General features: G+C 42.0%; 1 long non-coding RNA gene across 1 annotated transcript; it reads right to left on the bottom strand.

Annotated features, from left to right (window-relative positions):
- Positions 1–5,357: 5,357 nt before the first annotated feature.
- LOC120751162 (uncharacterized) lies at positions 5,358–10,172 on the bottom strand. Its single transcript, XR_005700292.2, has 3 exons — positions 9,956–10,172; positions 7,286–7,375; positions 5,358–5,785 (listed from the first exon to the last, which is right to left on the bottom strand). It is a non-coding gene; the product is annotated as an uncharacterized LOC120751162 (long non-coding RNA).
- Positions 10,173–26,120: the final 15,948 nt, after the last annotated feature.

Raw genomic sequence — 26,120 nt, 5'->3', positions numbered from 1 at the left:
CACGTGGCAATTGTCAAAACAGGACGTTGTTTGTGTGCCTACAAGCTGTCTTCTCCATTTGCCTTTTTGACTTCTGGAAGGGGTGAGCAGAAACTGGAATTCAGAGCAGGGAACTTGAGGCAATGCCTCTGCTTCCTCCATTTCCCCATCTTTATGTGCAGGTGCTACTGTAAGAGCTGAAGCACCTGAAGTATTTTTGCATTTCTGGATGTGAAGTGCCATTGAGAACACATCTCTTGACAGTATTCACAGTCAGTGTTCACCCTTTTTTCCTGATGACAGGCCTCTGCATAGTGGAAACAGTCCCAAAACATAACTGATAGTAAAGCATACTCTGCTGTGTACTACCTGACTTGCTAATCCAGGCACATTCTGTGCACGTGAGCAATGATATAACATTAGTTTGCTATTTCTGTTTTCCCCCTCCTGAATTTTCAGTGGATTCGGGGCACTTCAGGTCACACAAACAAGGAGTTATGTTTTGCATCAGGAATTTCTGAACCTCAAATTCCAACAGAACACAGGGATAAGCTAATAAAAAATGGAAAGAAAAGGCATTAGAAAGGTCAATAAACTGATTTTATGCAGGAAGTGGTAGAATTTTAACCATAATAATTTTTTTCTCCGTGAATTATTAACATATGCCATAAAAATGCTATAAACAGAGGACAAATAGGACATTCTGAGAGAATTTCAGAGTTTGATATTTTCGCCAAAAACATACCCTCTTTAATGATACAGCCATTAAAACAGGGGTATCCATAAAAGCTGTTAAGCATAAGGAACATTACTCTCTTATGGCTGCTTTAAAATCCAAAGAGACTGATTCTTGCCTGTTCCTTATGTAATAATGACAAAGTTTATCATTTTACCATTATTACCAAGAAATTAAGCTGACTGCTTAGGGAAGTCAGACAAATTGGGGTGTTACCTAAGAGTCTTCTACTGAAACTACTTTTCTAAGATACTGAATGAATATAGTTCTGCCAAAGACAAACATTTTTCTTCTCACAAATTTAACTCCTGCCATAAATACTTCTCAAGAAGGAAAAATGAAACCTTTCCTGGAGAATAGTTTCAAGGCATATTTTCTGAACCTTAGGATCAGCAGCAGCAGTCTTGCTTTGCCCTGTTATTTTCTAATAGGCTGAGCAACAAAGCCATTAGCTTTGCCTTGGTACAGAAGTTGCTTTAAAGAGGTCATAGAGAGGACTTAGGTGGTCTGCAATGTTTCCAGGTTTGCCTGACTCCAGGGAAAAACATAAATAATTCCAACACTAACCTGGAATAAATAAGGAGGGAACCTAGATCTTGCTTCAGCAGACAAAGGATTCTGATTCCAACAAGTAGAATGGAGAAGCTTCCCCTGGCCAGCCCCACCCAGGAGCAATCTGCCTTCCCAGGGATGCAGGCTTCTGAATTTTCAGTAAGAAGAAATCCTAACCTGTCCTGAGTAACACACTGAGGAAGAGCAAGAAAGGAAAAGAACAAAAACCTTGACTAATACTTTCAGCTCCTTTCCTTCTCTAGACTGCAGTTTATATAAATACCAACAATGACTTTCATTCCTGAGGCTATTGATTTTTCCAGCACCCTGCCCTTAAAGACATCCAGGCAGAGAATTACACATGAGAAAAGAGGGAAAAGATGGGCTGTAATTGAAGGCAGCTGCTTTCATAACCTCTCAGTTGCTACAGGCCAGAGCAAACAGCCCTAGTTTGTTATTGGATTTTGGAGAAATCAGCAGCTCTGAGGATTGCAGGTGTGGATATTTGGTGAGGCCATTAGTCCTCTTTCCCCATGGGGTTCAACCCTAAATTTGTGATCAGCTTGTAGTGGCATCCCTGAGGTACATCACAGCACTCAGACTGCAAAAGGTGAGAAAAAGCTTTTGACACAAGTCATCCCAGCCTTCTTAGCTCAGGCTCCTACAGAGTGAGCTCTCCAGTGAGGGGTTTGAAAGCTTTGGTTTGCTTGATTCAAACACCAAGTAAAGCCCTAACCCTCGTTTGAATGACAGCCCACAAGCCAAGTCAAAGGTGCAGGCAACAAAACCCTTCAGTTATCACCATTAGCCGCAGTCCTGGTAGTGGTCAAATCCTACTAAATGCATGAAAAACTTCTGGGCTTTGTGAGAATATTTTTATAACCCTCACAGAAACCATAATTTGGCACAAAGTCTCCTGGGGAAGAAATTAAAAACCCTTGCTCCTGAAGATAACCAGATGCTTCTCACCCACTGGATCCTGAAACCATGGTGAGGGCCACCTCCTCCGGAGCCAAGTGAATGAGGGACAGCCCTGGCACAGAGCAAAGCCAAGCACCTTTAGCATTTTGCAGAGGGAATAACCATAATTTGATTTCCTGTGGAGCCTACACAAAACAATACCCCTAAAAATGAAGAAAAGGGTGAATGATGCTGCAAGATCTGCCCAGGCTGTCACTGAGGTTCTGTTTGGTCCAAGGGTTAGGGCTGGAAGCCAGAAGAATAGCAGAAGGTTGCAAAGTGATGTAAGAAGAAAGCTGGGGTAGATGACAGCCAAAGGCTTTGCCCCTTGTGAAGGAGAAGACCTGCTTCCTGAACTTAGGAAGGTGGTCAGACCGATTTCCTCTTAGGTCTGGAGAGGTTGGAGCAGGTACATGAATGTGTTAGCCTAGGCTTTTCTGCTGCTTGGTTTTGTGGAAGGTGTCTGCAGGCTGCGGTAGAGCTGTGATAAGTGATGGTGTTAGGATTTGAGTAGAACATGGAAAATATTCCCAGAAAAGAGGTGGGGTCTGCTTCTCCTAGAGGATAAAGTGAATGATGAAGAGGCAAAGTTTAGTGCTTGAACAGTAGTTGTAGAAAAATTCAAACTTTGATATTTATGCACTGTTCCAACTCAGTGCTTTAGAATAATTTGAACAGATGTGTGTATTGAGCAGAGAAATAACACATCTGTGTGCTGTGCAGGCTGAGCATGACATGGACATAATTAAAACTCTGCACCTGCTGTTTAAGTGGTTGTATTAATGTGATATGAGCAATATTAGAGCAGTTAACAGAGGTGCCCAAGGCACAGAATTTCTGAAGGCGATGACAGCTCTGCTCTGACCCAAGTGGGTGGGGAACAGAAGGTGGCTAAATGCAAGGCTATTATCCATGGCCTCCTGTGGGGAAGGGGGAGAACTGCTTTCCAGAGAGGGTTTCATGGTGCCAGGAGTGTGGGGGCTGTATAAACTGGTGCTCTCCAAATCAGGGTGTGCACACATTAAGGCTGCACAATACAATTCATGGCGGGGGGCAGGGGGACAGAAAGAAAATGTTTTTTGTGCATTAATTAATTTATTTGTTTTTTACCTTTATCCCATGCTAGTTTTATTTCTATTGTTGAGATATTAGTACAGTCCTACAGTTATTTATACATAAATAAATACTGGGGGGAGGTGCTCAAAATTCTTTTACTGCCCAAGCAAAGTAGTTTTGGCATCACTCATCTAATTTCCCATGAACTAATGTTAGGGGAGGGAGGGCATAAAATCCTGCTACTCACTTATTTTCAGCCATGCACTAGCAGCTTACATGAGACAGAAACCCATGTCTTTATCTGGGTCCCAGCTGCTTCTCTGGCTACAGATACCACTCCACTTCTTGTCAAATGTCCTCTGTTCTACTGCATGTGGAAATTTACAAATGACTTAAAGAGAGAACATAATTTTCTGTCCCCTTTGGTTTTCCCCCATGTTGCTTCCCTGCTTTTTTGGTGCAGCCACAGGTGGGAGCTACTGGCTGGCGGCTGTGCTCTCTCACTCATACAAACAACTCTGACACCAAACATAAACTGTGATGGCATGGCCAGCTTCTGTTATTTTACAAGAAACATTACAGAAATAGGTGTGTGACCTGCTGCTGACAAACCCAGGATACCCATAACTGGCATTGCACTGGGCCACTGTTTCCATGATTTACACCTTCTGAAAGCTCTGCAGAGAGCAAAGAGGCTTTCTGCCTTTATGACAGAACAGAAAAGACAACAACAAAAAGCACATGTGAAAACTAAAAAGACATTTGAGAAAAAATATATCTAACACTGGAGATTAAAAATTGACAAATGTATCATAGGGGGGAGCAGGGCTGTTTTGTGGTGGATGGTTTTACACTGAGTGCAGCCACTGGATTTGCAGCAGGTAAAACCCTGCTGGGACCTGTGAGCCATGGTCAGAGCCTTTGCAAATCCACAGAGGCAGTGCAAAAACAATCAACTTATTTTTTTATTGTACAGATGATCACGGCTGTAGGGCTGCATAATGAAGTGCTTCTTGCTGTGTTGCAGCATTTTGTCTTGCCAGCCCTTTCACCATTGTTAGCAACTTCTATATCTTTTCCTACAGAGATATTGAGGGGATTAAATCAGTTGTCTGTGGTGTGTCAGTCTGTGTTAGTAATTCCCTACAATTGAGAAAAACTATCTACAGTCTTCTCTTTTTTCTTTTCCATGCACACCAGACCAGTATCTAAGTTTCTGCGAAATACATCTTACTCTGTTTTTGATGCAAGCTCTTTACTTTGCTGCTCTTTGGGGAAAAAAAAACACAAGCACAATTCCAGCAACTTCAGCGCAATTAAGCCAACTATGACTAGTTCGTGAGCTAGCTATGCATTTTTGTACTCCACATCCTCATCTCACAACTGCTGCTGCCATGCAAGCATCTCATTTATAATTTTGTTATTAGATGAATCTCCACAAGGAATCCTTCTCATTCTCCCTTTCCCGGCAGATGAAATGCAGACAAACTGCAGTACCTGATTTATAAATTTCATTCTCTCTATGAAGCCAGAAAGCAGTAGTCACACATATGAATCTCAAGATGATTCCTGTCTAGAAAAATTAAATTAAACTTTTCAGTTGAAGTAGAAGATGCTTACAGTACAGAAATAGACTGTTTCTAGTCAGCGGGATTAAAGGAAAGAAAAGCTCAGCAAGAATGAAGTTGCATTGCAGAGTTATCTCTATCTAGGCAGCAGACTGTAATTTCCATAAACTAAAGAGAAAATTCTCTTCTCATCACTGCTTTTCAGGTCAAAGACCCATTTTTAAATTCCCTTATCTTCTCTTTCTTTTCCTTAATTCCCTCCCTGTCTTCTCCTTTGTGCTTTATTTGAGAATGAAAGAACAGTAAAGTGTAGAAAAACAGGAGTCAATGATTTTATGGTACATTTAGTTGTTTATTTAATAGCACATTTTGCAAGTGCAAACTTAACAGAGAGGGGGAAATGCCCTTTAACAACACTACCAACTGCAAGCCTTGCCCTTAAAGGGTGTCATTTTCTCTCGGTCTCTTAAAACCAATACATGAGCTGTTTTTGACTAAACTGGTTGTCCTGTAGACCTCATCAGCTTCTCCTTACCCTCTTTAACTCTTCCCTTGGCCCAGCCCTTCCTTTGTGCAGCCAGCTGCTGAAAATTTACCTGTCACTGGCAGTTACAAAATTAAAGTTCAGCTTTGAGGCAGACAGACTGTGGGATCCAGCTCATCGCACGGCCATGTGAGCACTGGTACCAGTTTGAGGGACACCACAACAGCGTGGGGCCAGTGGCAGGCTGAAAGGTGACTGAGGAAAGATGAAACCACCTCTTTTGACACTAGCCTGCTCTGAATTCAGCTTTCAGGGGTGGCAGAGCAGACCCTTGAGCCAAGCAATGGGAGTGCAGTCATGGAGCGCCCCTGTGGAAGCACAGCTTGTACTGGGTTGTTGTCTATTGCGCGTTGTAGTAGTTGTCTGAGCTCTCCCAGGCAGTCAATTGTCCTGAATATAGTAAGAGTAGAAACCACCATTAATGAAACATTGAAATTTTTTTAAAAATGTGCCATTCTAGTCTTTGATTCAAAGTCTCAAGATGAGGAAAATTAAAAATAACGAGTAAAATCCTGGATACCTTACAGCCAATGGAGGTATCAAGGCAGAGTCAGGTTTTACACTCCTGAAGCAGTGGTATGAACATGGACAATGTAAGGTATGAAACTCATGGCTTTTAAAAAATTCACTGAGATTAACCAGAAAATGTATAAGATTATATTTTTTCCCCTGAAGCCACAGGCAGAAGTCCTGGCAAACCAGACCATCACTGTCTCCCTTCTCTTTGCAGAGGAGCCATATGACAGGGTATACTGTACCCTGGCAGTGAGATACAGCACCCTCCATCACACTCCAGGGGATCCCCAAGGCTCCCTGCATTATTTGTTAAAACTATTGTTTTTGCTCTTGTTATCATTATTTTTTACCACTAGTATTGCTTTTACTGTGATGCTGTATTTTTAACATCTGTCCTCAATAAGTGATTGAATAGCATCTTGGACATTTTCTGAATTTCACTATCATTGTTCGAAAGAACAAAACAGGAAATATTCCGTTTCTATTTTTCTGTGATAAGAACAATCTTAAGAAATTGTATACATCCCTTCAATAACAATACCATTGGAAAGGTTACCCAAGCACAGAAAAATGCAGGCAAATGCACATGCTTTTCCTGCAGTGAGCATGTGAAATAACCATATTTTTGATGGAAAAAGTATTGCAGAATACCTACAGTAAATACATACTCAAAAACTAATTGCACTCCTCTGTTCTATCCTAAATGTATATGCATGTGAACAAATATCAAAATATATAAGATATTAACTGTAATATATACACATCTCTATACAGAAAGTAGGAGAAATATAGATGAACACTCTGAGCATAAATTATTTTATTAATATTTTCTAAATCCTTGTTCAGTAGTAAATCTATTTATCTACATGCCTTGATGTCCAAATAACTTATCCAATTCAAATACCATTGGTTTGTCAAGTCGGCACATTTTTCAGCTAAATGAATAGCAGAGTTTTTGGACTCAGCCTCATTAAGCTATTTAGGGATGGTACTTAGCACTAAGGAAAAGCAAAAAAGGAGAAAATTATCCAAGCAGCCTACAAGGCTGACTACTTCTGAGTGCCTTTGGGTACAGCCCAGGGTAACCACCACCACACAGCTTCCTAACCCAGCTCCAGAGCAGCCGAGCTGCCTCTCTCTGCTTGCCTCCTTTGGGAAGCGGGTGGAGCAAGTCTTTGTCCTTGCACTGCTTTCCATCGTGTGGATGAAGACATCCTCCAAGACAGTGCCATCCCATTTTTGTCATGGCGTGTCTTTAGACATCTGTCTTTACTATGGGAAGTGTCAGCCTGGGAGTTTCTGTGGCCCTGGGAGTTGGGGTGAGCAGCACCCACAGGGGCAGGGGAGCCCACGGGGACTGTCACTCTCATGTACCTGTATGCCAGGTCTCAGGGGCCACACTCACTGCAAGCCCTTGGGACAGCAAGAGAAGACTGGCTTTGCTGACGCTGGTGTTCTGTTCAACTAGAAGAAATGAAAATAGAAAAGCAAAATATTATTATAACAGTGGGGGAAAAAAATTCATATTTTATACTAAAGAATGCTGGCTGGGAAATTGCTTTGCATTTACCAGCAATTTTTATACATGACAATATTGCATTTCTCTATACTACCTGAAATTCTGCATAATTTTTACACAGTGCCTGTAATGAAATTTTGACAAGGTTATCTGGGACTTTCAATGCATAATCAGTGGTGACTGACTCACAGCTTCTGGGAGTCTAGAAAAAATATATGCATGGCGGTTCTTGTAGCTCTTCACTTTAAGCACAGTTACAGACATCTCTGTATGTTTGTATCAGTATGACTGAAAATGAATGCAAAAAATACTTTATTCTTATGTTAGATCTTGCCACTAGAAAGACACCACACACTTGTTCTGCAATGAAAAGCAGGACTACATGGCATATTTGTAGGTTAAACTCTGAGCAAAAAGCCTGTTTGATAGAGCTTTGCACATAGCTGTTGTAAATTCTGTTTTATCCTTGCTAATTTTGTCTCTGCTTTTGACTAAATAATAAATCCCTATTGAGTCTCTGAACCCTTAAATGCTGACAGAACTTGTTGAGTGGAATACCTACCAGTGCTGTCCATGCTGCCAAAGCAAAAAGCAATTCCTTTATGCTGTACAGCTCAAATCCAGTCAAAACCCCTTCCCCAAAGCCTTTCTGAGGCCAATTACAGGTATTTGTCAAGCTCAAGCAAATGAAATTTAACAAGGCCACATTGTTAATAAGACGAGAATTCGGGCAAAGGTCAGAGAGGTCTGATCCTAAGCCTCGCTAACACACATCTCAGGGCAGAAAGAGACTCATCCTTTGGGCTGTCCATGACTGCTTTCTAAGCAAGTCTTTCCTCCTCTGCTCTGTGCAATTCACAGTGAACCTGATGCCAGGCCAGCTGTGAGCTATGGGCAGACCCACAGCCTTTCCCCTTCCACGCATGAGTTTTCCTTGGCCAACAGCCTTCACCAGGGAGGTCTGGAGTGTCAGCCTAGGGTCAGTCTTAGTGCCTTTTAACCAGCAGAGAAAATCTGGCTTCAGCTTTTGGGTTTTTTCCCCTCCAATTCATCACTGACTTCTAAAAAGCAGCTGGTATTTACAAATGGAGAACATGTTGGCATTGGTCAGGGAAGGCAGAAGAGGCTCAGAAAGAAAAAGAAACACAGGAGGCAGGTAGCATAGATGGAAGAGCAAAGGTTAGGACCATAAGGAGGAAGATATGGAGGAAGTTAGTGTGATATTTAACTCTGTAACACTACTGATTGACTGTGTTGATTCAGGAAGATATACTGCTATGAAAAGATTTCTAGTGTTTAGAAACACTCTGTCTCCTGCAGAGCTTTTTTCTTTCTTCCCTGAACAAGCATTGTGAACAGCCTCTCCTCCATGCACAAACCCTGAACTTTTCTGTTTATCTTATGCTTATCAGGCTGGCATGAAGCCTTTTGAGCTGCAGGTTTTTTCAGGAAGAGTCAGCAACACCTTCAGTTTTGTGTCTGCAGAGGGGTAGCCTGAGAGAAGAAGCAGCAGCAGGAGAGGCAGCCACAAGTCTTCTGTAAGGTATCTGCTGGGCCCCACTTTGTAGGCTAATGAGTTTTGGAAGCAAGGCTTGGTTCTACTGTGGCTCTGGGGTGTCACACATACAACAGAGTGGCTAAGGCTTCACACCAAGAGGGAGAATTTGGGCTGCACCCCAAGTTCAAGCCAAAGATCCCAGCAGCCTGCAGATGCCTGTGCTAGTGGGGCTGAGTTGGTTGCTCCAGACTTGGAGAAACTGTCCTACTCACCAGGGCCCTGTGAACTTCCTGTGTTTCAAGTGCAATTGACAACATTTTGCAATGTTCCCAATTCCCATTCATTTGTGTACATTTACAGGAAAAAATACATTCAAGGAAATAGGTCACACAAAGGCACCCTGACCCTCTTTAGGGCTCAGCTCATTTTTTTTGCTCAGGACCTGGTAATAAGTGCTACCTTATCAGCCGAGGTGCTACACTGTGCAAATTTGGACAGTTTATGTCTTAGCTTCGAGCTGAGTTGATAGCTTTCTGCACTGGGCTCATCCTGCACCAACCTCTCCAGGACTGCATTTCTGGAGCAGTGACTGGCCAGCTGGGATGTACATGACTTTTCTTCATGGAGCCCTGCGAGACTGGATTACAAAGTGCAGGAGTGTAGGTGCCACCATGAATTCAAAAGCAGCAATACCTGCACTGTCCAGTTTTTTCTTCCATCATTGTCTATAGCTTCAGATGACAGTTTTGAATTCCCATGAGTGGCTCAGGCCAGGAGATCAAAGGTGGAACAAGCCCACCCCAAACTACAATTTCCCCATTTCACACATGGAAAATACATGAGGTAATGTATTGCTCCAAAGCCAGGGTTTTGGATGGCTGTAATCAGCTGAAGGGCACCGAAGTCACATACGTGTATTCAAGTAAAGCCAGTCTGTCACTGCACCTACAGCAGTCTCAATTCTATTTACTAAGTGCTTATCTGAAAAGGAAATAGAATAAATCTGTCAGTGACAGTCTTAAATTACCTCTCACTGTGCTCTGAGTGAGTGCTGGATGCTGTTTCCTGGTGAAGGAGGCTGTTCAAACTGACACTTTGCCTCTCTTGAAGGAGTCTGGCTGTGGAACACCCAGAGGGTCAGCTCCTCACCAACTCACCCCACAGCCTCAGCACCCAGGGTGCTTTCTTCCTCCTGTGCAGACTGCTTTCCAGGAGAAATATTCAGGGTAAGTGAAGTGTGATAGGGAGAATCACTTACTGTAGGAGACTCCAGTAGGACATGCCCCTTTGACACTGAGAGGTGTGACTGCAGGTGCTGTAGTTACACCTAAGTCAGTGCTAAATGGGCCAGCTCAAAGACTGGCGTCACTGAAGCACCTGTTAACCTGGGCTCACAGCCTGGGGGCTGGGAATCACATTTGCTTGCAGATTTGGCTGTCAGTGCTGCAGCACATGTTCCATGCCTGGCTCAAACCTCCTTTACATCCTGGATTCTCAATACTTTGCTCTTTCCCTTGTAGCACCTACTCTCTAGTGCCGGCACTGTCTTAGCTTTTACAAGTCAAACAGTCAGGGATCCAGAGACAGCGAGGCCAGAAAGGCTACCACAGATATCTGCTTTGATCTTCTATAATAGACGGACCACAGGATTGCTCTGATTCAGTCTTTGCTACACTCAGCCCTTTAGAAAAATCCATTATGAGCCAAATGTATCATGAACTGTCTAGCTGAGGGGTGTGTGTGTGAGCATTGACCAGCTGGTGTCTGTGCTAGACACCATGACACACAAGTAAGGGCACGATTCAGCACAGCACTCTGCCCCATTGCTGGGTGTCAGGACACTTAGGCACTTGCTCTATCTTTGAGATCGCTATTTCTCCACTGTCTCACCCCAGTAACACTGGTTGTTACTGGACAAAAATGCTAAAGATATTTTAAATTTTCCAGAGTGGGAGAGGAAGAGGAAAAACAAGGGGTAGAACTGAAAGATGCGTACATTTTGCTATCCCTAGGAAAGCATGTGAAAAATACCCCGTATTTGGCCAGCTTGATTTTCCATCTTTTGTATTTGTTTTTCAGTGTGAAGACTAACTATCATATCTCTCTTCCCCATGTTTAAAAACCAAACAGCTCCCTGGCCAACATACATCTGAGTAAACTAAATAGATGAGATCCCTTGTTTTCTTTCTCAAGAGACATGTTTTTCAGTCCCTCAGTAATTTCTGTGGCCCCCTCCTGAATCTTCTCCAGTTTCATCAACATCTTCCTTGAATTTGTAGGCATCAGATGAAACAAAAATTTCAGCAGCAGCCTTCCTGTGGGTATGACACAAATCTCTCTGTTCCCTTTGCTTTGTACTGCTATAGTCAGGATACAGGAAAGATGAGAGCAAGTGGTTTTGCCATCATCATTCTGAAGCTCGTGTTCAGCAGGTGATGTGCCAGGACCTCCAGCCTCCACTACAGCCCTCCCCAGAACTCAGCTTGCAGTCTTTGTAGAGACGTATTTCCATTATAGACCACACTCAAACACGTATTGTTTACTTGTATCTTATTTACTGACAGGTTTGTATAGCTCTGTATCAGAGACCTCTTTTCTTCATAGTTGATTAACGCACCTTTTATTTCTTTTAACATTTGCAGATGACTGCATTTCTCCAGGTTGTTACTGAAGAGTTTTAAATGGCATAATGTTAAAAATTTATCTCTGTGGGAACAACTAGAAGTCTAACCATGAAAAGAAAAGTCCCCATTACATTTTGAGACCTACCAGCAGGTTTTTAATCCACTCTGCCTCTTAATCAAAATGTCATGCTGTGCCACATCACACACCCTGCAGAGTCTGTTACAACAACTTCATTTGGATTTTACAATCAATCTTGCAATATTACCAACGGATAACAAGCTACTTTTTCATAATTGCACTTTGTTCAGCATCAAATATATCACTTTCTTTTAATTTTTTATTAGTTGACTCTTGGATCAGCTGTAGAGTATTTTACCTGGATTCGTTTCAGGCTATTGAACTTATAATTGCATGGACTCTTTTTTTGTCTTGCCAGGGAAGATTGGCAAGATATAGCTGATTATCTGGGGTTTTTTTCCACGGGTGCAGAAGTAGATGTTTATCCAAGATACAATGTGACCTTGGCTGGATTGGTGTGTGCAGACATCTGGCTTTTTGTCATCTGGGAAGCTGCTGTGTTTGGGTCCAGTGCACAGCTCCTTTGCTTTTCCTGGAAAACTTCAGAAGCCAAACGTTTTGATCTCCAAGGTCAGACAAGATTTGTCGAGAGGGAAAGGAATGGAGCAAACATCAGGCCTGATAACAGGAGATCAGGAGAAGAGTATGCAGGGAGGTTGTGATGCTGCAGAGAGAATGGCTGGGGGTCCCACACTGGCAGTGTCACTTTTGGGGTCCTTGTGCGGGACCCAAATTCCTCCCATCATGCTCATTGCTATTGCTTCCCTGCGCTTCTGTTCTCTGTGCTTCCAACCTTTGTGTGGGGGTGTAAAAGTCCTCTGTGTATCTCTAGACTCTGTTCCTCTTTGTCCCACTTTAGTTCTTCATTAAGCAGTGCAGGACTACAGCTTGCTGTTCTTCTGTTTCTTACTCTGGCTCTAGAAAAGAGACTTTACATCTATGGAAGAGGTCAAGTCATACTGAGATTTCCTGAAAAAAACAAACTTTCTCTACCTGAAGATCATGGATAGAGGCTGTTGCCTGCCTGAGATTTTTCTGCAACAACAACGCCTTGCTTTTCTATTTTTACCTTTGGTTTCCTCAAAAGGGATTTGACATATAACACAATTGCGGGGGGAAGGGGGGTGGGGGGGCTCCTAGCTAGAGCCTGAAGCCAAGGACAATATTTTTGGTGAAGCTGTGAGCCTGCATTCATTTTTCACTAACAGAGTATGGAGTAGAGCTGAAACTAGTATGAATCAGAACAGCTGATGTATCTTCAATGCACCTGTCTCTGGCCACATCTGTTGTGGGTCTGACGCTGAAATGAAGGACTTGCTATACAAGCAGATATGGGTGTGATTATTTTTTTCTGATTAATCTAAAATACATGGAGAATGGGGTTGGTCCTTTATATAGAAAGAATCAAATAAAGTAGCTGAGATAATAAATGTGCCCTTTACCCTTTCACAGGCACATAGAAAGTAAACTCAGCTCCTCCATCAAAAGGATTTGGAAGTAGAACCGGATTTGTGGGGTCTTTGTAGTCATGCCTAAGACCTTGTCCCAGTTTCTTCCTTTCCCCTACCTGCTCCTTTAGTAGCTGCCTGAATAGTTGTAAAACAAAGACAGCGGTAAAAATCAGACACTTTATTTTCTAAATAAAGCAGCAATTTAAAATCCCCTATGTGAATAAATAATCCATATGTTGCCTGAATCTTTTATGACATGAATTCCAAAAACCAACTTAAAAAGCTTTCTCTGTTGTTTTGGAACTGGGTCAGAAAACTCGCTCAGGGAATTTTTAATGAGCTAGGCAGCCTCCCAGCTCTGGGTTACTGGTTCAAGCATGAATCAGGTTAGTAGGCAGCAGAATTTGTCGCTGCAGCTGGAGAAGCCAGACACACTTCCTCACCCCAGACACTCATGTTGCCATGGGAAATAGGGGCACAATGAGCATAAAAGCACAGGGAGAAATAGGAAAAGGGTCTAGAGTATGAGAACTGCTGAATCTCCTTTCATTCAACACCTGCCCTCTAACCCATGCCCCAGCTTGGATGTTGCCCTCTTGTGTCTTTAGTTTCTTTCTCCCCTTCCTGCAGCTGTAAAGGGACCATTAACCTCAGCTGGGTCACAGATAATGAAATAACTGTTTTTGTCAAGGGAGACCTTAATACACATAAATGGGTATCAGTTAACAAAAGCTGAAAACGGAATTTTTTCTGAGCTGTGAATCCTCACTGTTGACAAAATTACCAGGCTTGATGTTGTTCTGACCAGCACAGACAGCCTATTTTTGACTCTTTATCATTGCTCTGTAGATCTTGTATTGACTAACTGTGCCCAACTTTTTCAGTGTTTTTCTCAATAATTTTACTAAGATTGATTCTTTAATGATTTTTTTCTTCCCTTCTTCACCATGCTTACTCTGCCTTTTTAATTTGCCAGCTTTTCCTTCCTAATTTTCCTAATTCTCAAAGGAAGACACTGCTACTAGGGTCACATTCCTTTCACCGATTCTGACTATGGCGACCCTTGCTGTCATTCCAGGCTCTCCCATCAAACTGCTCAAACACTTCTGTTTCCTTCCCAGCTTTCAGACATGAAATGCAACCAGCCCCACTGGTAATCATTCCACAGTTCACCCCCAGTGTTTTGGTTGATATCTCAGATATCTCATCTTAATGTTTGCAGGCTGGTCCCACATGGATGCAGTCAAGGGGCCATGGAAAGGACATGGAGACATGAGAAGATACCCAAGGCACAGCACTTCAGCAGCTTCCTAGCACACTAGCTTCTCCAGTTGCCTCCCCATTGGAAGTCCATCCTCCTTTTTTTCTGGAAACTGGGGTTCTGGCAAAGGCTGCAGTGTGCTGGGATCTGACTGTGGACTGGGCAGTATTTGGGTCACACTGTTGCGATAAGTTTTTCCTATTTCTCCTATATTCCAGGCATGTGCATGTCCTGGTGAAAGCAGAAGGGGAGCTCAGGTACTGCACGGGGCTCTGTCACAAAACAAGTGGCCTGCACGGGCTGTGAGTGCTCCTTGAATGCTTTCTCCAGCCCTGATTCTGCTCTGCCAATGAGGAAAGCACTGCCAAAGGGTCAGGTGCAGACATGAACATCTATTTTGTCCAGTTACACCATTTTTATTACGAAGGATTGATAAGTATGTAAAATATATCTTTCATAAGTTAGAGGAAATCAATTAAGAATTAAGCTGCGGACGCAAAATGACATTTCTTTTGTGTGTTCCACAAAATGATAAAAAACCTATTGAGTCACTGATGTCGCTTCACCAGTGTGACTCACAGAAAAGCCTTAAGGAAAAAGATGGAGCAGAAAGAAGAGAATTGTGGAAATGCATTTGATCAGATTTGTACTTTTTTGTATTTTTAGACATACTTGCAAATATGCACAAAGTAGCTTTTAGTGCTGTACCTCATGCTATCTGACTGAGACATTAATTTTACAGAATCCTAAAAGAAATCAATAGTAAAACTTCCAGACTGTGCTAGACAGGATGGTTATCTGCTCACAAAGCTCATTTTCCATTTGTTCAGCTGCTGGGAATGAGAAGATCACCAAACAAAACAGTTTCTGTCAGGTTTAAATACTTCCCTTAGCTGTATCTGGGGAGCTAACAGAATGGAACCAGTTAGCATACTGGGACAACCAGTGAAGAACATCCCTTTTCAGGATGGTAAAAAAGGTAAGGTGTCTTTCAGACAGAGGAGTTGCTGCCTCTGGGAGCTAACCCAGCCATTGGAAATCACACTCTTCATGCACATTTCAGTGGAAACCATGATTATCCTCTAAATATCCAAACACAAAGTTTTTCCAATGCTGAAGAGAGGCTGTGAATTACACTGGAAAAAAAATTTAAAAAAACTATTAATAAGAAATAGAATAGATATAAGAACAGCCAATAACTGTTAGTTTATTTGCTTCTTTCTTCTGTCATATGGAGAGCAAAGATAGAGGTATTTACTGAAAAGGTTATTTTGTGAACACTGCAAGTAATGCCAAAATATGCACTTCTAATGCAGTTTGCATTAAGAAATAGAAATATCAGTGTTAATTAGGGTGAAATAGGAAGAGTAAATATCCTGTCACACCCAGCTAAACCAGAATCAGTCATTTAGGATTTTTTTGGTTTACCTGGAAAGAGAAAAGCCAAGGTTAGTGTTGGGTGAATGACTCAGAAAATGCCATTTCTGGAGGGAGGAAGGAAGGAAGGAAGGGAGGAAGCCCTAAGAAGACCAGCCCTAAGGACACTAAACATAAAGGCGGAGGAAGGCTATGAAACCTTGACTCCACTTACTTTAGGGAAATTGTTACACTAAATAAGCTATACACCCAGAAGAACAAAATGTCATTTGGACAGGGTCTGGGTATAAACAGATAATTTCTGAAGCTCAACAAGGAACATATTTGTCTGATCTCTCTCTCTGCGAGGGCCCTTTGGCACCAAACTCACTGATATTAAAACTTCAGGGAAAATAGCATATAATAGCTTACTTAAAGATGAAGAAGATGGTTAGTAACAATCAAAAGGCTGTTTGAAGAGACCTGGAAATAATACAAGACTGAAGGAAACTGGCAAGGTCACTGAACCACAGATATCAGCAAATGCGTCAGGTGATCCTTTTCTTAAGTGCTTTATTTCAAGCCTGGTTAGGTTCAGGACTAATACATGTGTTGGTCATTCCCTATCAGGCAATTCAAATAAGGGACAACCATTTACACAGATGACATATATTTGATTTTTCTATCTGTCAGTTTGACATGTATTTGACATGCATTTTGAACTATGTGTCCTCAGCTTTCTGATGTGTTGATGACACATGCTGAAATGCTTGTGAGGGCAAGAAGCTTCCTGGGGAGTAATTACCCACAAACAGCCCTTTGGCAATTTCTCAGGGATTAGCTGACTAGTTGGACTAGTCTTGTATCAATTTTTTAGTTCACATTTGCCTTTCTAACAGGGAGAAGTATGTTTTTAGGCAGTAAGAATTAGTATATCAGGTAAATATTTAATGTTTTCCTAAGGTCCGGGTCTCTGGATGTGTCTCACAATAGCTCTGTAATACTCAGTTACACAAATGAGCAACTCATGAAACACCGTGACTCAGAGGTGGACATAGCTCACTGCGTTTTGAGTTGCCTGACTTGCTTTTCCTTGGAGGGGTTTTTCTTCAGCATTCTGCAGACTCCAAATTTCTGTTCCCAGAAAGGACCTTGCAATCTGATAAGTTCAGGCAATTTGTCCTAGCACTGATCAGACTAAACATGTGTGTTTTGTTCTTTATGTTCCAACAATGGAGGCTTTGTGGTCAGGCATGGCTCCCTGCCACCCAGGAAAGAAAGAACAGAGCGAGCCCAGCGCTGGTGCAGCCGTGCGGGTGAACGCCCACTTTGCGGGTGCCCTGGGTGCGTCACTGTGCCAGGCATCCCTACACGCTGCACCATTAAATCCGTAAATGTCGCCTGAAATTAGTAAGAACCCAAAGACTCCAAGTTACATTGATTGTTGTATTGTTAAGAAGGTTATACTGTTTGTTGTATTGCTAAAATATTATGCTGTTACTTACCCCCTATTCCAAACTGTTCATGCTGACCCTGTACTCTTAAATCCCAGACTCTTGTATTCCAAAGTTATATATATTCCCCCCCAAATCCCAAATTCCCCCTACACCCTGGCCGGCTAGGCCTCCGCTGTTCCCTGCCTGCTCGTCACCATCTGCTCCCCGCCTGTCCGTCAAACCTCTGACGCCGCCTGCTTGTCGAACTACTGGCACCGCCTAATAGGGAAATCAAGAGATTCCCATGGTGCTTAGCTCCAAGCAGAAGACCAGTTAGCACCAGAAAGCCCCTAAAACAATGAGCCAACACAAGACCTCAACTTGGAAAAGACATTCTTACAAACTGCTACCCGTGAGCAGTTTTTATCTCCTCGCCATAACCTAAAAAGTGCTAAGAGAAAGAGACGCCCCTGGATTACACGATCCAAGGAGAGTTCCTGGGAACCCCCCTGAGGCAGGAATCGTGACTCTGCAGCATGAGCAGCAAATTCGACTTGCACCTCCTCCTCAGCGGTGTCCAGAGGGAGCAGCAGCGGCCTGTTCCACCCCCCAGTTTCCCCTTAAAGGAGCTGATTTTAATAAAGGCGTTAAAAGAGGAGCAGGTCTCCTTGCCCATTTCTTTCAACCTGCTGCTGGTCTGCAAGGGCGAGTCCTGGGTTTTTAACAAATAGAAGTGTGATAGGAGGAAATTGCATTGACTTCCTCATAGCAAAATATTTGTTTAAGGAATTACAGGTGACGTCTGTGAAACTGCTGGACGCTGCCATTGTCGCCACTGCTTCCAGTTGCTCTGCAGTCCTCAGAGGACAGCAGGCTCCAAAACAGGAAGGTAGCTACACTGAGGGACTACATTTACAGCCAAAGCTAGGGGAGATTAGTCCTGAAGACACTTCTGTGACCATTCTTCACAGAAAATTTTTAGCAAGTGTTTGCAGGAGAAAAAGACTTTCCTTCTTGGAGGAGAAGGATGACTTCAGCGACAGGAAGGGATTCACTAGCTTTTCCAGGTAAACTCCTGCCATGTAAACTCAGATTTTTTTCCCCTTTTTTTCACTTGTTTGTTTGTTTGATTGTTTACTTTTGTGGAGATTTTTGGGGGAGACAAAGTAAAAAGTAACTAATCCCAAAGTTTCTTTGCAACATTTTGACTGAAACATAAAAAAATCAAATGTCAAAACTTTTAGACTGAAACACCAAAAAGTATTAACACTGAGATACAGCCCATTAAGTCTGTTCTTCATCTTTCCACCTCTCTGTTTGTTGTCCATTTCCTCACTTGCCTCAATCCAGGTGTATTCTTGCCTCATAGAGCAAGAAAGAAAGTAGTGATACAAGGTCAGACTGAGGTGAAAAGAAATGGAGAAAAAGGAAAAATGAAGAGGAGGGAAGAAAAAATGGGCAGGAATTCAGGGTGTGTGTGTGTCCTACATCCTCTGAACTTAGATCTCTCCTTCTCCAAGGTGTGTAAGTACACAAGAATCTTCCTGGGCCTTGGGGAGTAGGTTCTGCTACTACTGTGCAGTGCCCACCTCCAAGTATTGAAGTGCCATCTTTTACTGCAATTTGAGTTTTGTCCCTCACTACCATTCAGGAATTCAGAGCAGCACTTCTCAGCTTGGATGCTTAGAGGCTCTGACCTAGATTCCAGGTAATGGTTAGAGATGGCTGGCTCCTGTCTGTATATTCCTGTGACAACACCATCCTTCAGCTTTAGTAACCCCTTTCATGGCTGTATTGTGTTGGTGTCTCATAGCCACGAGTAATGAATGCACCCAGGTCTTCGTTAATGACAACATGCAGTGAAAACATATTGTCAGCTTTAAATGTCTGTAGCTGAATAGTAGGAGGGACATCTGGGTACTAAGGAATGACTGTTCTGTCAATGCTTTGGGGGTGAGATATCTTAAAATAGACACAAGTAGCTTAAAATACCATATGGTATCTTACAGTGTTATGCTCTACTGTATTAAGATTCCTCCACCTGAGAATAAGAATTTTTCTCTTCTTACTTTATTTGCATTTCCTCTTCCAGTCTGAGAATTTCACCATTTCCCTTCCTTTTTTCCCCCTTTGTATTTCCTCTAGCCTTGTGTACCTGTGGTAGAAGACAATGAGGAGGTGCCCTTCCAAAATCTCCTTACCAGAACCAAGAGCAACAGCAAAGCTAAAGATTAACAAGCAGCAGATGCAGAGAAGAAGGCAGATGGAGAATGAATGTAGCAGGAAGCAAATCCAAAAGATCTCTTCAGGGATCATTAACATATAGAAACCCATTAAACTTTCACAAAAAAAAAAAACCAAAAAGCAAGAACAACAAGAAAAACAACAAGAACCTAACCAGCGCTCCCCGCCAAACAACAACAAAGACACACACACAAAAATCCCCAAATAAAACAAAAACCCCATAAAAATATGTCTGTGCCAAGGAAATACAGACTCTTGATTATCTATGCAAAAGCTGTGTGACCCATTGAGGTTTCCTGCATTTCACTTAAAATACACCATTAAGTAGCAGTTGTACTCATGAGAAAACACAAACAGAGCTTGTGTCTAAACCCCCATGCTGCTAATCATCAACAATTCATAGTGAACTCCCCTCCTTTCTGATGAAGAATTGTACACGGAAGATCAAATCAAACACTGGTTGACAACGTGAAATGTAACTCCAACACATACTAAAGAGGTTCTCTTTACCCCGCAACCCATCATCTCTGCTGCAATGAGGCAGAATTTTTAAATTGTCTCACGACATGCATCACCTGGGGGGTGCCAGGGGTGTTGCAATCTAGCCACAAATGATGAGCAGGGAACTCCTTTGGCTTTGAGGTCCATCACTGGTGTCTCTCCTTTACTCCTGCTCCAGTCCTTCTGGTTTAGGGATTTGTCATGAGAGATCAGAGTTAAAGACATCTTTGCATGAAGACCTGCATGGATTTCATCTGAGTGAGAACTGTAAAACTGATTATCGCTTCACAGTCTTTGAAGATGGCTAGGCTCTATTGTTTTGCTCTTTTTTTGTCCCTTTATTACTATTATGCACTTGTCACAGATTTGAAAATATGGTCAGACTAGACCTGACTGAGTAAAAAATCATTCTGACATAAATGGGATTTTTTTCCTTGAATCAGTGCCGCAGGATTGGCCTGACATTAGGATCTGTGGGATTTCAGAGAGCACACTTATCTATCCTGCCCTCTTGATAGCTATTTATACCATTTTCTCTTTCTGAAGGATCAGCAGCTTTAAGTTAATAGGACATGGGACTGGATTCTGCAAGATGAGCATAAGCCAAAGGGTATCAAAAAGAAACCAACCCAAACTCAAAAAACAAATGAAAGAACCTGAATTCAAAAGCAGTAACTATATCATCCAAACCAGTCACAATTACAAAGCTTCTCTGGGACATTCTGAAACAGTGTACCTTTCTGTGGAAAAGTTATATATCCTTCTTGACCAAAGCCTATCATTCCTAGGCTTAAATTGTCAACTCAGATAGTTGCAAAGTTTTCTTCCTCCGAATTCAAAGGGAATGTAACATTACAGAGCTTTCAACTTCTGCTCTGACAGTGCCTTAAGAAACATTTGCAGGATTAAATATTACATAAGAAAACAATCCCTGTACCTGTCAGTGTAACACCATCCATGAGTAACATGCTGCTGACTTCTTTCCCAGAGGGAAGCAAATAGCCTATTTATTTAGAGATCTGTTATATGACTCAGGCAATAACTCCTCTGTCTTGTTCCCTTGACTATTCATTAATTCTAATTAGAAATAAAAGCTTGGAAGATCAAGCTGGCTCTGCTCAGTTAGTTTATTGATTACAAAATTTAAGACAGTAATCAATAAAGACATAAATTCCTTTCATTTCTAGAGACCTAAGTCATTTCATTGCTCCTAAGGGCCACTGCTCTTTATAGCTGTTCCATACTCCAGACTCAGAGAACTCTATTCCAAGATGCTAAATATCCTTCCTATTACTGGGAGCCATTAGAGGTTGAAGTAGCCCAAGTGATGGTAAAATCAGGGTGCCTTGTGTGGCAAGGACAGCAAAGCAGCACCTGACAGCATCTCCTGACTCGCTGTGGTGTGGTGAGGACTTAGCCCGGTGTGAGATGGGGTCGCCTCCTGGTCCCTGCACACAGGCTGGCTGAGGGAGCAGCAGGGTCACATCTGTGTCCTGTCTGGGACACTGGGCTGTTCTGGGTAACTCACTCCAGGGCTCAGATTTGTCAGTGGCTGAGATTTGAGTGTTGCTGGCAGAATATTCCCCACTTTTGCCTCCCAGTCAAGATACTGGTCTCAGTTCAGTGGAAGTTTGACATACATAAAAGAAGCAATCCAGCATCCTGACCCACACTGCCAGTGTTTAGTCTAAGTGTGAGAGAAGGGATTTCCTTCTGTACATATCCAGGGAATTCAGAGAAAGTAAGGCTGGATTACTGAAGGCCCTGTTGAAGACTGTGAAAGACAAGTGTGAAAAATACACAGCATGGGTATGTCAATCTCCTAATTCAAACAAAATGTTCAGCCAGATTCATGTTATACTGAAAAGTCAGGAATTTAGGAGGGAAGAGGAAGTGCATCTCTGAGTATGTCCCTTGTAACTAATTTATCCAGCTAAAAATAACATTAATGATGATATTGTTTTTTCTTGAAAGCCTGACTATCGGGAGAAGATTTCTACTTCAAGTAGTCTGGTAATGGCATATTCAGAACCAGGAATGATGGAAGAAAAGTTCTCTACATGAAGCCCTACGTACTACTGGATTAGAGATTGCTTAAACTGAAATGAAATTTCACGCATTTTAAGTATGTTGTCTGAGCTTTTAATGTTAGTTATCTAAAACATTAGAAAGGACACCAGTCACATGGTCCATGGGGGTGACTATAATCAACAAACGTCTATTGGTATTGTAACCTCTGGCTTCGGTGGCTAAAAACATATTTTTAAATTGTGTTTAATTAAAAACATGAAGTCCTTCTACTCTCAGTGTAGACACTGCTCTTGACAGGAAATTATACCTTTTCAGGCATCAGATAGAGCAAGAAGAACATGTATGTTCTGGTGAGTAACTATAACAACAAGGAGGAAAAAAAACCCCTAAGCCAGAAATAAATTGTCAGGACAACAAATTAGTCTGCTTTGGGTTTGAGGCCTTGAACAGAGAGCAATGCAGATGGACATCCCCAGTTTGTTTGGTTTTTTAACCAAGACTACTTTAGCTGGAATATGGAGTCTAAAACCAAAGAGCTGCAAGGGTTCTGCAAACCACAGATTTACAGAAATGTAAGCCTAAACTACCAAGCCTTTTTCTTTCATCAGATATATATATATATTGCTTCCCAGTGACAAAATTTTATGAATTTGGACAGAGCATGTAATATTGAAGCAAGGTAGTTTACCTTGATGAACCTTTGTTAAAAAGGAAAACCCCACAGTGTTTTCCATATTGCCCATTCCTTCACTGTAAGAAACCAGAAAAGAGGGGACTAAACGATGGCTCTTTATATGCTTTTAATCACCTTATTACTAAAGCAATGCAAAATCTGAAGTATCTGCAGAATTTTGTGTAATTTCAAGCAATCCTGTCCTGAGTTTGTCAAATAGCTTTCAATGATGACATGAAAGCAGGTATAGGAAAACCATATTTGCCCTTTTTTATTCTTCTGAAAAATATGTTCACTCACCAAGTACAAAAAAGTGCTCCAGGGGCAGGAATTTTAGTGGAAAAATTATGCTGCTACTTCTGCCCTCCTTCCTTTGGCACAGACATGACTTGGGCTACACACACCTGAATTCCCTGTTTGGTACCTTTGCCAGATGCACTTGCTGACCCACTGCGGCAAAACCAGCTGGGAGAATCTTGGTGGCATCAGGCACGAGCCCTCCTTTTTATTCAAACTGACCAGAAGCCATAACAGAGCGTTTAAATAGCCATTGTGTATGGGGGCTGGCAAAGAGAACATAAAATAAAGTGTCCTTAAAAAGCCACCAAGCAGACCTGCTCTTTTCCTTCATCTCTCAAAGAGGAACCAGTGCCCTCCACCTGCCCAAAAACTTTCTGATGGTGGTGGAAGCCTAGCTGGTTGATCTTCTCGACATGGGGAAGGCTTCCTATGTATGTGCCCTCCAGGGCGTGCCTGTGGAGGTGCTGGTTGCAGATCAGAACTAAGGGGAGCACTTCCAGATGTCCAAGAGCCCTTTCCTGTTGCCAAGGCCTTGAGGTCATCAATCTCTTCAGTGTCCACGGGACATGTCTTGCCCACCCGATGACGGGACGGCTTGCTAGCCGCCCTCACATCCCTCAGCTACATCAGCCCCCCCGTCTGGGGCATGGAGGGAAACAGGAGATGAAAGGCAGAGACCTGTGGGCAAGACTCATGTCTTGCCTGATGTGCTTGAGAGACCATGTTGGTGGTGCTGGTGCAGCCCTCAGCAAAGGCTCTGCCTGAGGGGGCATACAGCTGGCAGAATATACTCGTTGAGAAAATTGTTTCAAATGACCAGTCTTCTGAGATGGTTTATGGTGTCTGATATTTGAACATTTACGTGAAAAGACAAGGGAAGGGATGGAAAACAAGGGAAAACATTTTAATGTCAAGGCTTTTTGACAACACTGATGACATGAGGCCTTGCTGAGTTTTAAACTCAGGATCAAGAAAATTATTAGTTGCTTGAGTTTTCCTGCTAGAAGGACCAGAACTTTGCAGTGCACAGGGAGGGAGCCCTCCCCCACCTGCTGTCTTGGCAGGAGAGGGAACAACAGCAACACAACAGCATAAATACACTTCTGAAAAGGCTCTTAATTAAAAAAAAAAAAAAAAAAAAAAGAGGATTGTATATTTCATCCACATGACACCAACACATTCATATGTGTCACATTATATGACACATACTTGGAATATTTACATGACTGATGAGCATAATTATAAATCAGGCTTTGACAGGAAAATGTATTTCAAGGGTTGGATTTTTTTGACAGATTTCTTCTGTGTCGGAGATAATTAGTGCTGCCTGCTTTCCCCTTGCTCACAGTAGAATTTTTTCCCATATTACAAAGATTAGTCAGAGCTTATAAAAATCCTGTTCAGTTAAATCTAACTAGTAAAGAATGGTAGACCACATGTCAAATAAGAGGAGAAGAGAAAATCAAAATAAAGGCTGATTCATTTAAATAATCATTTGAAAATCAATTCTGCATTTTGTTCTCAGTATGCAATAGTTCATAATGAATATTGATTTTGATGACTACTTTTTACTATTTTTGCTAGACTATGAACTGTATTAAATGTTTACCTCTGAATAGGGATGAGCAAACCAGCTTGGGAAAAAATATGTTTGCTGCTCCAAGCATTCTCTGAATCCTTACTCATTTAGAGGATGAAACCCTGATTGCATCAAGCCTGAGAATCTGAATTTCAGCATCCATGGTTCCTCTGGTTTAGTCCTCATATAAACTAGATCCACATCTCTTCTTGCATAGTGGCCTTTTCTCAAGGAGTGTGCTATGCTACAAGAAAGGTAGTTCCACTGTCTGTCATCTGCAGGGTATAAGTCTGTATATATGTTTTTAGAGACTGGGATGGGATAGTTCCAGTTTCAGGTATCGTAGTGATGGGGCATCCCTCCTTCAGCACTTTTTTTCTCTATTGCAGTGTTGTGCAGTCCCTCAAAGACAGGAGAGTTCAAATATCTTATCCCATCATTATTTTTTCAATGCAATCACTCCCAAATTATTCTCGTAGATTTTCAGGCTTATTTCCTTCAGTGCAGACTGGAGGGGCCTCCTTTGGGTTGTTCTGCAAACCTTAAAGAGATTGTGACAGAAGACAAGCGTGTGTCAGGAACATTTCTGCAGATCCAGCTGGGAGTAGGTGCCGCTAGCAGAAACTCTGTGGCAGAAATCAGCAGCAAGATGGGAAATCCAGTGGGAAGGAAAAAAAAAATGTTCTTTCTTAGTAACTTTAAATAAAGTTGACCTTACATATATTTAACTTTTATGAGTATGAGCACCAGTTTAATTGGCTCACAGCACCATTAAAACACATAATTTGTACGTATTAAACCATCCATCTCTCTTTATGGTGTTACATCATCAAATGTCATGGAGCAGTACCTTTTACTCTGCCAAAACAGAGCTTATCTATATTATACTGACAGAAGATATTTGGGCGGGTGTGGGGGTTTTTTGTTTGTTTGTAGGTTGTTGTTGTTGTTTTGGTTTGGGTTTTTTTGTTTGTTTTTTTTTGTTTTAATCAGACTTGATTCTCCATACCATATAAAATTTACTTGTAATTTGAACATGAGGAATGCCTTCCTTATAACAAGGTGAGGCCATTTCTACTATTTTTAATGAACAGCCAGCAGTATGTGTTCACAGCTGAAGTGTCTCATTAGCATTTTATATATTTACAGCTATTTTCAATTTCTATGACAGGATCTTCTTCCAGCTACATGCTATGCAATGTCTTCTCAAAGGAAAACCCCAGGTCTACTACTAAAGTTGGCATAAGCCCAAACTAATTTTTTTCCTTTCCCTGATGCATGACTGTTCCAACTTCATGAAATTCACTGGTGGATCCTTACATCTATGAGTAGGTCAAGCAAGTAAATGAAGCCAGGCCCAACCTGTGAACAAGGCAGATAACTCAGGTTCACTCTTCCCCATGTAGGGCTCATCCCCAGCCCAAATGCTAGGCTCCAAGTTCTTCCTGCTCCAGACAGGAGCAAATGAACACATCACCCACACATTCCTCTGATCATCTCCTGACTCTTGAAAGCAGACTGAAATAAAATCCTGCCTTAGATCAATAATAACCACGGTAATTTTTAACCTTTCAGGTCAGCTTCTGCATTTAACTATAATGTGAGAATTGTGGTATTGCAGGACAATTGGGCTGGAAGAGACGGCAGGAGGTCTTTG

The sequence above is a fragment of the Hirundo rustica genome, chromosome 3 (genome assembly GCF_015227805.2).
Source record: "Hirundo rustica isolate bHirRus1 chromosome 3, bHirRus1.pri.v3, whole genome shotgun sequence".
Taxonomy (NCBI): Eukaryota; Metazoa; Chordata; class Aves; order Passeriformes; family Hirundinidae; genus Hirundo; species Hirundo rustica.
This window is presented reverse-complemented; position numbering and strand designations above follow the sequence as displayed.